Below are 10,349 nucleotides of genomic sequence, written 5' to 3' on the forward strand. Positions count from 1 at the left end.
AAAAACGGATGAAACACCCTTCAACCATGTTACGAGTGTTGGTGTTGCATAGTTTGTCCACCAGAGGACACTCTACAACGTCCCTGTTGGCAACACTCGTGTTTAACCCTTTAAGTTTCATATCTGAAGTTTGTATTTTTATACATTTTATTTATCAGAACTTTAATATATTTTTATGTTCCTCTGTTCTGTTGTGACAATACAACAAACAAGTTTATTTTTAAACTGCATTATCATATTATTTTAGTGAGGACTCAAATAACTAAAAATAACTAATGTTAGGGAAATATGTTTATGTTTTGTTACGCGTTTCTGGATATTTTTTTTAAATATATATCGGAATATTGGATTTTTAAATCACCAAATATTTGTATCGATATCGGCTTTAAAAATCCTTTATCGGTCGGGCTCTAGTCAAATTTGACCCGTTTTTTTATATCACTAATATGGGTTTTCTTCAACCAAATTGCCCAAAATGATTACGTTGTACATACAACGTTGTTCGCAGGTAAATTTAATGATTATTTTTACTGAATTATTGGTGGGGTTTTTTTCTTCAATTTTATAGCATTTGAAAAAATAAATTCATAATTTCTGCTTTTAACTAAAAAACAATTAGGTATAATGTCATATAAATTAGGTTTATTGACCATTAATAAAAAAAGCTTTGAAAAAAATGACAGACGTTTATAAAAAACTTCAAAAGCATAAAACTAAACGACAAAAATGTCGCACCAAGACAAAAGCACCAAGAAAAGTTGATCTTCAATTTTGACCTGAAAGGACAAGAAGTTAATGGTCGGCAACACAAGGGTTAAAATGGTTTGAAAGATGCAACCAAGACAGGTGGTGTTGTTTGTGCTAACCACGAGAGGTCAGAGCATTACAAGTGGCTGTGTGAAAATGCATTTTAAAGAAGACAAGATTGTTGCAAGAGTTCAATTAAATTAAACAAGTCGTTTTAAGATTTGTGGCTTTTAAAACATGGATTTTTGAAGACTAACGTGTCCTAAAAACATGAACCGCAGTCGCGTTTTAGTGCTTCCTGGTCCGATGAGTACTTGTAAAAACAATGTATCAACAGAAACATGTCCTCAGGACGGGTCGCGACAGATGAAAGTAAAAAGACAACTTGCCTGACATGTTTTTAGTGACCCAGATACGTTAAGGAGCTTAAAACTGGACGATTGACAACCTGAGCTCTGAAGTTAAGTTCACTCACATGCTCAGGAAGGAATACTAATGTCAAGAGGGAATGTCGTTTAAGGGTTAGGGTTTCTTCTTATCCTTGACAACTATGTTATAATCACATTCTACTATTCTACCACTACTATATAGTATTATCTCAAGGTAATGAGATCACAGTTAAGATGTTGGGATTTTCATTTCTTTTTTTCATTTATTAAATGTGAAAAATGCTTATTGATTACACAAGGTGACAATTTCAGACTGCTTATTTTGTCCAACCAACAATCAAAATATTCCATTTTTTTTTTGTAATGATATATAAATCAACACGTTTGAGAAGCTGGATCCAGAAATAAATATAGCATTTTGGCTTAATAAAGGACCTTAATAAAAGGACCTCAACGAGATTATGAAAATTGTTTAATAAACTAATCATTTCAGCACTACAACCCTTTCTTGGTTTTTATCAAGTCTCACCCATTAAAATCTTTGTCATATCTTTGTACAGCACAGCAGTCACGTCAGTCAGATAACAAATCTTACGATTCATTTTTCAGCAGAACCGTATCAAGAAGGACTTCTTGTTGAGTTTACGCTCAAACTCTGTTTTTATAATCCTTGAGACAAGACAAGAGTGGAGTGTGTACATGTCAACATCTCAGCCTATCTCGTGTCCTTTTTCTTTGGGGTCATAACCCTGAAACAGCTCCCTGTGTTACCCTGAAGTTCGTCCCACCTCCTCCCTGTATCCCGCTGTTGCTCGGCAACCTCATGAACAGAGCCGCCGATACAAGCCTGGTTTATATCAACTGTGACTCAAGAGGAAGAACAAAATGAGATATTAAAGGGAATCATTTATCACATTTCCCGAAAAATATTTTGGCTATTATTAAGAACAAAATGTCACATTTTGCCAAAATAAGCAGCTGTTTATTGGGATACATTGTTTTAGGGGATATTATTGTAATAGCATCCTATCACTGTTCATGAAGTGCATGAATGGTCAAGTGCTGAGCCAGTCTAATGTTTCCTGTTGGATTTTTTTTTTTTTTTTTTTTACACAAACACTGTCCCACTAAGCTAAATATGAAGAAGGTATTTCAAATCTCGCTGATCCAAGATGAAGTGAGAGATAAACCATGTGTGATGTGTTTAAAGAAAAAGTTTTTAAGGTAGCAATTTCTAATCTATCTATCAAATCTATTTATGTATTATCGCATTGTTGATAGGTTTGTAGTAGTATAGGTTTGATATGTATATTTGACTGTGTATGTGTATAGGTATGTATGATCAGGTCACATCCAATATATGTTCGATATAGTATATTTTGTTCATCCCCCTCCCCAATGCCTTTAATATATAGGAGACAACATAGGGTTGAAAGAAACAACAAAAGCTAATTAAAAAACACTTACTAAAAGAGTAAGAGCTTAGCAGAGCTTAACGTACAAGAAAGAAGCAGATCAAGAAGGATCCTAAGTGTGTTAAATATCGGGATGGCTGCAGAGCCTTTTGCATATGGAAAAAAAGATCAATCTTGCATAAAGCATATATGAAAATATTAGGGGAATCTGAATGGTCACTTTAAATCATAAGTTATTTCTGGCACCAAAAGAACCTGAAGCAGCACACCTCCTTTCCTCTTAAGTCAAGCCTTTCTACATGACGTCAAGCTGTTTCCATTCACTGCAGAGGCATTATCACAATCTGCTACCTCACTACCATCATCCATGGGGAGTTTGGTCAATTTAATAAGCTTACAAACCATTAAATAAGCTGGTGCAGGTTTCTTTAAATGTTATGTCAGATTAATCCTTTTACCTTAACCCTGGAAGCATTACAGTTTTTGTTTGATTTTCAATGTCACAGATGTGAGAAAGAATAGCTGCTTCCAATGTCTGTCAAAATCTTTAAAAAGTGACTTTACAGAGCCCTGCTTTTCCCTTTTGGTAGCTGGATAAGTCTAGTCGGGACAAAAACAACAACTTTGGAAAACAGGTCGCCTATATCGAGCACAGTTTTAATGCTAAAGCCGGAGGATAGAATACCAAACATGACACTACAAATAGGGAAGCTTTAAGTAAACACTTCATTGAATGTCTGCGTGACAGACATTTTAACATCTGTTTTGTCGGACGGATTTAGTAAACAAAGGATTTCTCCCTCTGAGACCAAACACACTGAGAGGTTCTCAGCGTCAGACACCAGCCTCACATAAGCCTTTAGACATAAGACATTAGACTCCCGAATATGTACACATAACCTCTAATGTCCCACTGAATCTCCAATCCCACTGACAACATGAAGTAACATGACCATCAGGAAGTTGCCTCGAGCTAGCAAACACCTGATATTTAATGGAGGGTGACAGTGTGCACGTATGTTGACAAAGTAGAAATAATTAAAAGTAGCAATGCTGCAATGTAAAAAATACTCTGTTACAAGTTAAAGTCCTGCAAACACTTACTCAAGTTAAGTACAAAAGGCATCAAAATATACTTAAAGTACCAAAAGGGAAAGTACTCATTATGCAGAATGTCTCATTTCAGAATAATACATTTTATATTACGGGACAAGAAAAAGTACAATGTAGTGTAGTAGAAGTATAAAGTAGCATAACATGGAAAAGTCCAAGTACCTCAAAATTGTACTTAAGTACAAAACTCAAGTAATTGTACTTAGTTACATTCCATCACTGATAATAATACATTAAACACTCATAAAAACTATTTTGAAGTAATACATCTAATAATATTTAAAAATGTTAATTGTGGGTGCCATATACAGGGGCTCAGTCCTTGACGCAGCGGCCGCGGGTCCAGTTCCGACCTGAAGCCCTTTGCTGCATGTCATTCCCCCCCTCTCTCTCCCCTTTCATGTTTATCTCCATTGAATTCACAGAAAATGTACCATATTGCAATTTATATTGTATTGGTATCTATACCGTGTAGCAGCCGTCTATTTGCTTTTCGTTCTCACATCTTATTGCCATTTGTACAATGTCAGAATGACTCAGACAGCATTAACAGCAGCATTAGTCATTTGTTTAAATGCCTAAAATGACCTATGTTTACTGACACAGACCTCGTGGCCTGAATCATTACCCATGTCAGTTAGGATCAAACAAACTAAACAACATTTACACAAACTTCGACGTGGTTCACATCCCGTTTCCCACCAACAGCCAACTTTAACCAAACTATGATCTTTCCCTCATCTTAAACCAAATACTTTTTGCGTCTGAACCCAACCAAACATATCAGAAAATAGTCATTGATAAATGAACAGTTTTGCGAGGCAAAAAAAGATAATCCTGGAGCATCAGATAAGAAAATGTTCATTTTTGTCGTCGAAGGAAACGGCAAATGATGTATTTTGTTGTTGACTTTGGAGCATTTGTTGGAGCGGCTGCTGGGAAACTATTGTCTTACAATGAGCGGCTCCTGACTGAGCAGGTGGTCGGGGATTCATTGGGCTGTCAGTTGTTCACTCATGCACTAAATAGTTGCTGAAAGATTTCTTTCTCACTCAGAAGTTCTTAACCTGGTGGCCATGGCCCTCGAGGGAGGTCACATGCGGGTCAAAGGAAAGGTTGTTAAAAAGTTGTGTATAGAAAATGACAGAAATTAAGGGAAACTTTTGTGATATCTGTTGTCTAATCATAGTCTTTTGCTGAATTTAGATTTTTTTTTTTTAATCAATAAAAAGAGAGAAATGGAATAGAAAATGATTTATAAGCAAAAATCTCTGTCAAATGTGAATACAAATATTAGAGAACACCAAAATGGCCAAAACTATTGCAAAAAAAGGACAAGACCTGCAGGTCAAACTGGTCCCTGAACATGACATGCACATGGGTCTGAGGGCCTGGGGCCACTAAAATGATCTCAGTCATCCAGGTAGAGCTTCAGGCAGGGTTCCCTACACACTGTAGGAGCAGGAGCAACAGATTTGACTAGAAGACAACTGAGGTGTGGTGTATATCCTTCAGTGAAACCATTACACCTGATATAAACAATCCGAGGATGTCGGGATGACAAGATATTACCTTGCCAGGGTGCGTAGTGCCCGTACCTGCAAGAGGTGTGCAAACAAGCCCTCACTTTGCATGTCACTGCCAGGCCGTGATCCACGCCCGTTCTCTGTAACTGCTGGCAAATGAGACATTCATCTAATTGTGTGTTGCTTGATTTTGGCTGTGCAGGTTTGGACCGATCCCTCCCTTTTGTCTATGGCCCTGAGATTGTGCAGGAGAAACACAGTTAAAAGTTGTTCCTAAACAAAACCATGTAACTATGCTGCTCCTGAACGTGACAGGCCTTTTATACAAAGTCCATCAGAATCAGCTATGTGAAAACATCCTTGATGAGCTCAAATTTGCTTTCACTGATGACGCAGGACAAGGAGGGCTATTGTAGAGCCTCTTGTTGTGTTGAGTGAGCTGAGAGGCAATCAGAGTGATTTCTGTCCAGCTCTAAGACAGATTAACAGACGGGGCATATGGAACAAGGCTCCCAGGATATTGATGTGCGCTAAAGAGGTATGTCGGGAATGTGGACGTGGCAGATGACCTCTCTATATCTCCAAATAAGGCCGGCTGACAGTCGTTTATGGCTGATTTTGCCCAGGTCACCACAGCTTGTGTTTGTTTACCAGAGGAATGTGTGTGGAGCCATAAAGGACGACCACTGTTTCAAAGAAATTGTTTTTTGAACTGCTGCACAGGATACGTGTGTGTGTGTGTGTGTGTGTGTGTGTGTGTGTGTGTGTGTGTGTGTGTGTTCAAGTATAGAGCCTGAGGATAGGTGATTTTCCACTAGAGATAATAGATATCATGGTCTAATTTGCTGTTGATGCCTCAGCAAACAAGTGCAGAGAAAGTCAAAAATAAGTCATGTACTTATAATTATATATATATATATATATACACACACATAGTTACTCCCAGGAAAAAAGCACCATAAGATGTTATTTCACGTAATAATAAATCTTTGTTTGTTGATATTTGAGTTATTTGTAGCACAGTCAGGGTCCTGACTGAAATATCTCAACAACTTTTGAATGGGTCACCATGAACGTACGATACCCATGTTGCCCAGAGGATGAATTCTAATGACTTTGTTGATCCTTGACTTTTACTCTAGCGCCACCATCAGGTCAAAAAAATTGGTTCATGACTAAATAACTGCACAACTAACTTATTCAAATAATCGATTCAATTTAATATTCATTCACCATTACCGTCTTCATGCTAACAGGCTATTCAAAGAGGGTGAACATTATGCCCGCTAAACATCAACATGTTAGCTTTTTCATGGTGAGTCTGCTAGCATGCTCATGTCAGCATTTAGCTCAAAGCACCACTGTGTCTAAGTACAGCCTTACGGAGCCGCGTAGCATGGCTGTAAAGTCTTGTTATGTTGTTAAAACAAAGAAAGAGTTCAACTGCATAAAAAGATGTGATTTATCTTAACACCCCGTCAACAGCGTGTAAGGCAATATAAATAAGCGACCAATTAATATCAACAAAACGTCAAACTCTTTTCTTATTAACAGCATCTCCTCCATGGGGATAGATTTAATACTGGAAATAATTTAGTAAAAAGTAAAATCAATAGGGGTTGTGGATTCGCAACATCACTACACTTGATCAAAAGAGCATGTGCCCCTGACAGTTAATGAATTCAGTGAATATTGAAGCAAAATGACAAGTTCCCAGTAAAAGTTTCCACACTGCTGCCAGTGTAATCCCAATGTTATGAGTATTTCTTTAGCAGTAAACAGCTGGTTAACAGCTGCGACATTGCCTATGGTCCAAACAGGTCTCTGTAATCATTTGCTAAATTTGGGGAAAACATTTTCACGGGAAGCCCCATTAGAATTAAATAGAATCGGCAGTTACGCTCTCAGCAGCAATTATATCAGATGATTCAGAACACCCAAACATCTTTTTTCTCCAACCCGCTGAGCTCAGGAATGCAAATTACATTGTCCATGGAAGCCCATGAAAAGAAGCTGGCACACCGTGACCTCCTAATAGGCTGAAGATGGAACTGGATCCAGTGTACATTCCTAGACACTATTAGATATTTAGAAATCACAGAGTGGCTGAGCCTGTAGCAACCAATGTCTTTTCCTGGCTAATGGTCCTGGCTCGGGCCCAGTAATGTCATGGGTGAACACTCCAATGAGTAGTTTATTAGGAACTAGTGGGAGGGGGCCCAGTGAAAGAGACGCCCAGGTGGTCATCTGTGGGTCTGCAGCACCGTAAAATAGATTTTGAGCTCAAGAATGCATCAGATCTAATTGCATCTGTCCCACATGGACCGTAAGGGTCACTTCATTGTTCAGAATTATGAACCAAAACGTACCAAAAAAGTTTGTTTTTTTTACTAACAAGTGAATGTATATGGGCATAACTTGGCCATGGAAGCTCATTGTTTGTGTGCTTTGTGCTGGTTAATTAATTTCAGTAAAGAAGCAGAGTGTTTGAGCTCTGTGTGTGTGTGTGTGTGTGTGTGTGTGTGTGTGTGTGTGTGTGTGTGTGTGTGTGTGTGTGTGTGTGTGTGTGTGTGTGTGCGCGCGCGCGCGCGCGCGCGCGCGTGTGTGTGTGTGTGTGTCTGTTGGGCATGGAGCAATAACACCAGTGATCTGTGTGACCTCGGGCATAGTCTCACTTGTCTGTACAAACAGACACACTTCAGCACATGTGTACAGCTCTGATTATTGTTGTGATTCACTGATTGTTATGTCTACAAAATGTCAGAAAATAAGAAAGAGTTTCCCTCATGGTTACACTATGCCAATGTGTTACTTCTCCCTGCTTGTTTTCTTCAACAAATCCAAAACCCAAAGAAAAAATGATATAAAACAAGGAAAAGCAGCATACTGTACAGTTATAAATATATAAACTTGTACTCCATCCTGCTCTCTGATAATGGAGCAGGGAAGAGTAACTGCCGAGTTCATGACACACTGTAAATATGAGCTGCTGACTGGGGAAAATTCCCCATGTCATCTTCTTAGGCGTAATTGCAAGTAGGGCGTGGGAATAACTTTAGCAGGCTGCTATCTCTTCTGGCTGTAGTCGCAGATTGTACAACACCCCAAGCGGCAAACGTGAGAGTCCAGGGAGAAAATGAGGACCCCCATCTTACTGAAATTTAATTTTATTGGATTCTTGCTCTAGATTTAATCGAACATAGTAAAATTATGGACAAGAACAACCAGGACAAGCCAATGAGCACACCGTCAGCTCTTATAAACCAGTGATGCATCCATCATCTATCATTTCCTGTCATCTTCAACAAAAGATTAACAAGCCAACGGCAACACAGTCATTCATTCATTTGTGTTTGGCCAAAAAAGTATGACAAAACTTCAAGTGTACATCAAGCCCACCAGATTACTGGAAGTCTGAATTTGGCAGCTGACAAGGGCATATTTCTGTCAACTGACAATAAAACTCACACATTTCATTACCTTTTATACCCAACACATGAATCATCAGCTTTCTGACGCCACATACCCGGGAGCAGGCCTGAGTCACCTGTCATGTCATGATGATCAATACTCAATAATGATTTCCTGTAGCTGGATTCAGAGGAACACAACAGCTGATTATTGCATTCAGTGATTGGGCTGTGAAATTACATGTACAGTATGTGCAAGTACATGCATGTCTTCTCTTTCTTGTTCCTCCTCTGCTCAATACTCCTCTACTTGGCTTGTTTCTCCTTCATTTCTTTATTTTTCTTTTATTCTCCTGTTTATTCTCCCCCCCTCTCGCCATGTACTTCATTTTCTATCCTTGTTTCTCTACTCATTTCCTTGTTTCTCCTCTCCTAATTTCTCTTCTACTACCTGGTTCCCTCTATCCTGTCCTTGTCATTTATTGTCCTTGTTTCTCCTCTGTTCTGTTTCTCATGTTCTGTCCACATCTTGTTATGCCTCTTCTTTCCTTGTTTCTCCTCTCCTTACTATAGGTTATTACTGTACTTATAGTCCATGATTCGCCTGTCTTCTTCCTGTTCCTCCTCACCTTTATTTGCTTCTCTATTTTCTCCTCTCGTTTGTCTTCTCCTCTCCTTCCCTTGTTTCTTTCTTGCTTGTTTCTAATTTCCTTATCTGCCTCATCCTCTCCTTATCTCTGTTCTCCGTGTTACTCTTTTCTTACGTGTGTGGCAGCATAAGTGTATTCAGACAAATTTCCCCTTGATCCTTTTATTTAGATTTTCTCCTGCCAAGAACAGCAGCACATTTTTTTCTGCACATGTGCTTTCCTCTTCACAAGCTGAGTTTACAAAATAACATCCCAACACTAACATGAGTCTTAAATGAGCTTAAACAAGCTCCCAAATTGTGCATCACTCAAACACGACTCGGTCTGTTTGCTCTCCCAGGTTAACGCCTTCCCAAACTGACAAATCTTTGTTGTTTCATATTTTTATGTTACACTATAGACAACTGCCCTAGCACCTGAGACATTGACAGTGTATCCTCCACAGGCTGAGACAAGCTACAGTCTCTCAAGGGTCCTGAGCTGAGACAGAGACTCAGAGGCACCCGAAGAGTCAGCCCAGCTGTTATGTATATGGGCATAACTTGGCCATGGAAGTTAAACTCATAGCTCTGAAACCTGTCACATTATATATAAAGGCAGGTGTCTTATGCATCATGTAGATGAATTACACTGCTACATAGAGCCAGACAAAGCTTGAGTTTCTCCGTGTCAGTGAACGGCGAAAGGTACTCATCTGTCAAAGGTGGATCTGTCTTCCCTCACCAGGTAGTCAAAACACTGCCTGTTTTTACACAGCAGAGGACACACTCTAACAGTTGCCCCCACTTCTTGCTCTTTCTTTAGTATGTGTATGTCTTTTTTAAATGGGTATATATTATGACCCCGGCAGATGAAGAATGAAGGGATGAGACAAGAAACTGATGAAAAGTCTCATGGTTGAGATAGCCAATTAAACAGATTAGATTCAAATACATCAGAGCTATTTGCAACCTGGTTGAAAAGTGGACAAGAGAATCAAGTGACAGAAATGAGTGCAACTACAAGAGGCTTGATCTTATGTTACATTTGACAGACTGATGAATGCTTCAGTGAAAGCACAAAAAAATAAATTAAAAAAAATTAAATTAAAGCTGTGATT

Source organism: Sander lucioperca, chromosome 19 (genome assembly GCF_008315115.2).
Source record: "Sander lucioperca isolate FBNREF2018 chromosome 19, SLUC_FBN_1.2, whole genome shotgun sequence".
NCBI classification, from domain to species: domain Eukaryota; kingdom Metazoa; phylum Chordata; class Actinopteri; order Perciformes; family Percidae; genus Sander; species Sander lucioperca.